This window comes from Pseudophryne corroboree, chromosome 6 (genome assembly GCF_028390025.1).
Source record: "Pseudophryne corroboree isolate aPseCor3 chromosome 6, aPseCor3.hap2, whole genome shotgun sequence".
NCBI classification, from domain to species: domain Eukaryota; kingdom Metazoa; phylum Chordata; class Amphibia; order Anura; family Myobatrachidae; genus Pseudophryne; species Pseudophryne corroboree.
The window spans coordinates 721,568,807-721,574,806 of NC_086449.1; positions in this window are offsets into that span (position 1 = coordinate 721,568,807).

Here is a 6,000-nt window from a genome sequence, read left to right on the forward strand (position 1 = left end):
TGTTTTACTCACTAACGACCGCTGCCCGGAGCGCGTGTGCATAGGCCGCTTCACGGCTCTATGCAGCTCGCTCTCACTCTCCGCCGCTCCCAGCATCTTAAGTTACCTAGCAGACCGCTGCTCCCTGCGCCGCAGCAGCCGATATGTTCCCCGCTGCCTGGCTACACAGGAGGCCACTCCACTCTATGCTGTGTGTGGCGGGCCGGGAGCGCGTGTGCATAGGCCGCTCCACGGCTCTATGCAGTACGCTCTCTGCTCCCGCTGACCGCCCGCATCAGCCGAGGAGTTCCCCGCTGCCTTGGCATACAGGTACAGGCCGCTCACACGGCCCTATGCAAAGTTCCACAGGCCCCGACCCGGTGCTGTACACGGAGGTCGTGGGGGTGGGGGGAGACATTAGCAGTATTGGCAGTGTTAAGCTTGGTAGAAAAACTTGGTACTTAACATGTTTAATGTTCTCCTGTCTGTTCCAGGATTCCTATATTACATCTCGGCTTAAGAGTGGTACTAGGGGAATTTGGGGGTCAGTTTTCTTATTGCTGGCAGGCACTGCACTTGCCTGATATATACAAGGAACTTTGGTGTTATTACTGAGTCGTGCAGACTGTCTGTGTGTAGTTTGTATTGTCTGTCTTTATAATGAGTAAGACACCAGCAAAATCTAAGAAACATTTTTCATGTCATGTCTGTAAGAGTGTGTTGCCTGATGGATCCACCACATGTACAGCATGTGTTGTTAATACAGCCACAAATACGATTTCCACAGAAGTAAAGCCAGCATCTCTGGACCCTCCATGGGCTTTACTTGCAGATGTATTAGTTGGTTTACAATCAGAGCTGGCCGCCTCTCGTGAAGAAAGAGAGGCGGCAAGATCTGAGTTTAAAATGAGACCATTTGAGTTACCAGGGGAGTCTCAATCTGGTCAGAGGTCCACCTTGAGTGGAAAAGATAAGTTTCCTTTTCCTAATAATTTTCCAGTCTCTGGGATACTAGACCTCACTGAACATGAGTATGAGGAGGGCGAAATAGACCAACAGTCAGATAGTGACGATTTTGACAGCCCAGGTATTGATAATCTCATCAGAGCAGTACGTCAGTCGCTGGAGTTTACGGAAACTGAGGAGCCCCTGACGAATGATGAGGTAGTCTTTACTAAACGACAGAGATCTCCGATGTGTTTCCCTATTTCGGAATCTCTTAATAAAATGTTACTGGAAACACGGAAGAATCCGGATAAACGGTTTTCTATACCTCGTAGATTTAAATCGAGTTACCCGTTTCCAGAGTCCATGACAGCTACATGGGAGAACCCACCATCGGTGGATTCATCCGTATCTAAACTTACAAGGAAGTTAACCATACCAGTACCAACTGCTACTACGCTTAAAGACCCTGCAGATCGTAAAATAGAGGCTATGCTAAGGTCCATGTATACAGCAGCTGGAGTGCTGCTGAGACCTGGGTTGGTTGGCATTTGGGTTACTAAAGCATTAATGGTATGGATAAAAGAGCTCAAGTCGGCTCTGCAAGATGACCATCTTATACTTCTCGCGGATCAAATCTGGGAAGCTGCTGAATATCTATGTACAGCTTCTACTGACGTCTGTCAGCTTACTTCTCGCCTGTCCTCATCGCTAGTCATAGTACGACGAGCACTTTGGCTGCGTTCTTGGCAGGCGGAGACGGAGGTTAAAAAAGGTATAGAGGCATTGCCTTATGATGGCGAGAAGCTTTTCGGTCCTGAATTGGACAAATGGATTTCTGAGGCTACTGGAGGAAAGTCTGTGTTTCTTCCATCGCCTACAACTATACCTAAACGGAAATATTCTGGTCCGGCGTTCAAATCCTTTAGAACTCAGCCCTTTCGTGGGCAGGGCACAGGAGCAGTCACGCCTGGTAGAAGAGGTCGGGGACGTAGTGCCCGACAATCCAATGCACGTCGTCAAGACACTAAGACCACTAACAAACCAGTGGCATGACGGGCTCCCAGCCCATCTCGGATCTCCAATTGTGGGAGCACGCCTTCAGAGCTTTCAGGGGGCGTGGCTGCAGACGTCCACAGATGGGTGGATCCGCAATTTAGTATTAGAGGGTTACAAAATAGAGTTCGATTATCTTCCGACAGGAAGATTTTTCACGACAGGACTGCCTGTGTCGGACGACAAGAAAGCAGTTCTGCAGGTTGCCATTCAGTCTCTGCTGAATGCTGCAGTTGTAATTCCGGTCCCCGTGCAGGAACAGGGGCAGGGTTATTATTCCAGTCTGTTTCTGGTACCAAAACCAGATGGCTCAGTCAGGCCAATATTGAACCTAAAAGGTCTCAATCATTACGTCACTTACCACAGATTCAAGATGGAATCTCTCAGGTCAGTAATTGCAGGGTTAGAGCCACAGGAATTCATGATTGCACTGGATCTCAAAGATGCGTACTTACACATTCCGATTTGGCCACCTCACCAGAGTTTCTTAAGGTTTGCAATAAGGCGAGACCATTACCAGTTTCAGGCTCTGCCGTTTGGCCTCTCATCAGCGCCTCGGGTATTCACCAAGGTAATGTCCGTGATGATAGCTCATCTCAGGTCCCTAGGAGTAATAATTGTTCCGTATTTGGACGATCTACTCATAAAGGCTCCGTCTCAACAATTGCTTCTCCAGCATGCTTTGCTAACGTACAATGTACTAGTTCAGCACGGTTGGATAGTCAGTTTAAAGAAATCACATCTAATTCCGTGTCAACGACTTCAATTCCTAGGGATGATTCTCGATACAGTAAATCAAAAGGTTTACCTGCCACAACAGAAAGTACAGGTCATTCGTCATCTGGTGCAATTAGTGCTCAAGCCACGCACAGTCTCAGTACATTTGTGCATTCGCCTTTTAGGCACAATGGTGGCGGCTTTCGAAGCACTTCAGTTCGGAAGATTTCACTCACGTCCGTTTCAACTGGAGGTGTTAGCGCAATGGTCGGGATCACATCTGCAGATGCACCACAGGGTGAGATTGTCGCCACAAGTCAGGGTGTCTCTTCTCTGGTGGTTAAAAATACACAATCTATCTGCAGGGAGACGATTCGGCGTCGTGAATTGGATAATTCTGTCAACAGACGCAAGTCTCAGAGGTTGGGGAGCTGTAGTTCAGAGTTATCGGCTCCAGGGCCTCTGGGCAGATCACGAAAGATCGCTATCCATAAATGTTCTGGAACTCAGGGCGATTTACAATGCTCTAAGACAAGCAGTGTACATGTTTCGTTTTCAGACTGTTCAGGTGCAGTCAGACAATGCGACGGCAGTCGCATACATAAACAAACAAGGAGGAACGAGAAGCCGCATGGCAATGCGGGAAGTAGCTCGGATCCTCAGATGGGCCGAATATCACCAGGTGATATTGTCGGCAGTGTTCATTCCGGGAGTGGACAACTGGGAGGCAGATTTTCTCAGTCGTCGGGATTTTCATCCAGGAGAGTGGGCATTAAATCCAGAGGTGTTTCAGATGTTGATCCAGAGGTGGGGTTACCCTCAGGTGGATCTGATGGCATCCCGCCACAATCATCAGGTGTCACGATATGTGTCCAGAACAAGAGATCCAAGGGCAGTGGCGGTGGATGCTCTCACAGCCGCGTGGCCGTACAGCCTCGTGTATCTGTTTCCACCGTTTCCGCTGCTCCCGCTGTTGCTAAAACGGATCAAGAGAGGGTCCGTCACAGTCATACTAATAGCGCCTCATTGGCCTCGGAGAACTTGGTTCTCGGATCTCCTCGCAGACGATCCGTGGCCACTCCCACTACGTCCGGACCTGTTACAACAGGGTCCGTTCCTTTACCCCGATTTAGCGCGGCTGCGTTTGACGGGGTGGCTGTTGAAAAGGCCATCTTGAGAAGAGAGGGCATTCCGGAGTCTGTTATACCAACCATGGTACGAGCTAGGAAGCCGGTTACGGCAGCTCATTATTACAGAATCTGGCGTACTTATATAGGTTGGTGTGAAGCTCGGAAGTTTCCGACATCATCTTTTAATTTATCCCGTCTTTTGTTATTTTTACAGATGGGGTTAGATGGAGGACTACGTCTTTCCACACTAAAGGGGCAGGTATCTGCGTTGTCAATTTACTTTCAAAGGAAATTGGCCTCGTTGCCGTCAATACATACGTTTCTACAGGGTGTAATGAGGATACAGCCTCCTTTCATTCCACCTACAGCACCATGGGACTTGAATCTGGTTTTAGATTTCTTACAGTCCGATTACTTTGAACCCTTACAACAAGTGGATATTAAATTTCTCACTTGGAAAACGATTTTTCTTTTAGCCTTAGCTTCGGCTAGGCGAGTTTCAGATCTGGGTGCCTTGTCGTGCAAGTCACCGTATTTAGTTTTTCATGATGACAGAGCGGAACTTCGGACGAATCCCGCTTTTCTACCAAAGGTAGTGTCGTCTTTTCACATCAATCAACCAATAGTAGTTCCGGTATTAACAGAGAATGCTGAAACGTTGGATGTGGTTCGCGCATTACGCGTCTATGTATCCCGAACGTCTACGGTTCGTAAGACGGATACGTTGTTTGTTCTCTATGATGCGGCTAAGAGGGGTTGGCCAGCCTCTAAGCAGACCTTATCCAGATGGATCAAACTGACCATACGTCAGGCTTACCTTCATGCTAGGTTACAGCCACCTACATCAGTAACAGCTCATTCCACACGTTCTGTGGGAACGTCATGGGCAGCGAGTCGTGGGGCTTCTACGACACAGCTTTGCCGTGCGGCTACTTGGTCTTCAGTGCACACGTTTGTGCGCTTTTACAAGTTTGATACGTTCGCGGCATCAGCATCTAGCTTTGGCCGTTTAGTGTTACAAGTGCCAAACAGCTCTCCCGCCACGGAGGAAACTTTGGTACATCCCAAGAGTACTCCAGTGACCCCTAGTGGATGAAAAAGAAAGTAGGATTTTGGTACTTACCAGGTAAATCCTTTTCTTTGAATCCATAGGGGGCACTGGACGCCCACCCAGAGCAGTTTATCTGTTTTAGGAAGTTCAGTGGTTCTTATGGTAACACACTTTCACGACTGGTTTAAATTTAACAAAGGTTAATCAGTTAGGGTGTCAACTGTTTAGTTGTCTGTTACGTTTTGTGTCAACTTTATTGTTGTCCGTGAGATTATAGGTAATTCTCCTTTTGTCAATCTCTCTATCGATCCTGTTCGGCTCAGTAAAAAACACTGAAGTGCTCGAGGATATGGAGGGGAGGAGTAGTCTCAAAAATTAATTTATTCAGTGCCTTCTTCCGGTGGAAGCCGTCCATATCCCAAGAGTACTCCAGTGCCCCCTATGGATTCAAAGAAAAGGATTTACCTGGTAAGTACCAAAATCCTACTTTTTGTGTGATTTTGTTGTCAGCACATTCAACTATGTAAAGAACAAAGTATTTAATAAGAATATTTCATTCATTCAGATCTAGGATGTGTTATTTTAGTGTTCCCTTTATTTTTTTGAGCAGTGTATATATATATATATTGCTTTTCCTGATGAGCCCTTCATGCTCCAGTCTGACACGCATAGACCCTGGCCCTCTGTGTAAGAATTTACATATATTCTAACTGTCCCAATTTAGATGGAACATTCCCAATGGGTGTCGGGCCAGTTGCCCTCTTATCCCTCCGAGCCCTGCATCCAGCTGAGTACATAGCAACTCAATAAAAAGGTTGCTTAGAATCCATACTCCCTCAGAACTCCTTTACTAAATATGAGCGGTGTGGTCCAATCTCCTTATTACATAGTGTCTAGGAGTCACATCAGTGCTGCAAGTGGGCGGGTATGGGCGGGTACGGCGTAGCCTTAAGAGTTTAGCCGCGGGTACAGCACACCCACTCCGCTGGGCCGCCGCTCACAGCGTTGATGTGTGCAGCGCTCACCAGTTTCTGTGGACGGCCGGGTACCGCTACTGCCGCTGCTGCGCCTCCCCTTCCCAGTGTGCTGGAAGCGTGATCGTGATGTCATCACGATCCCGCG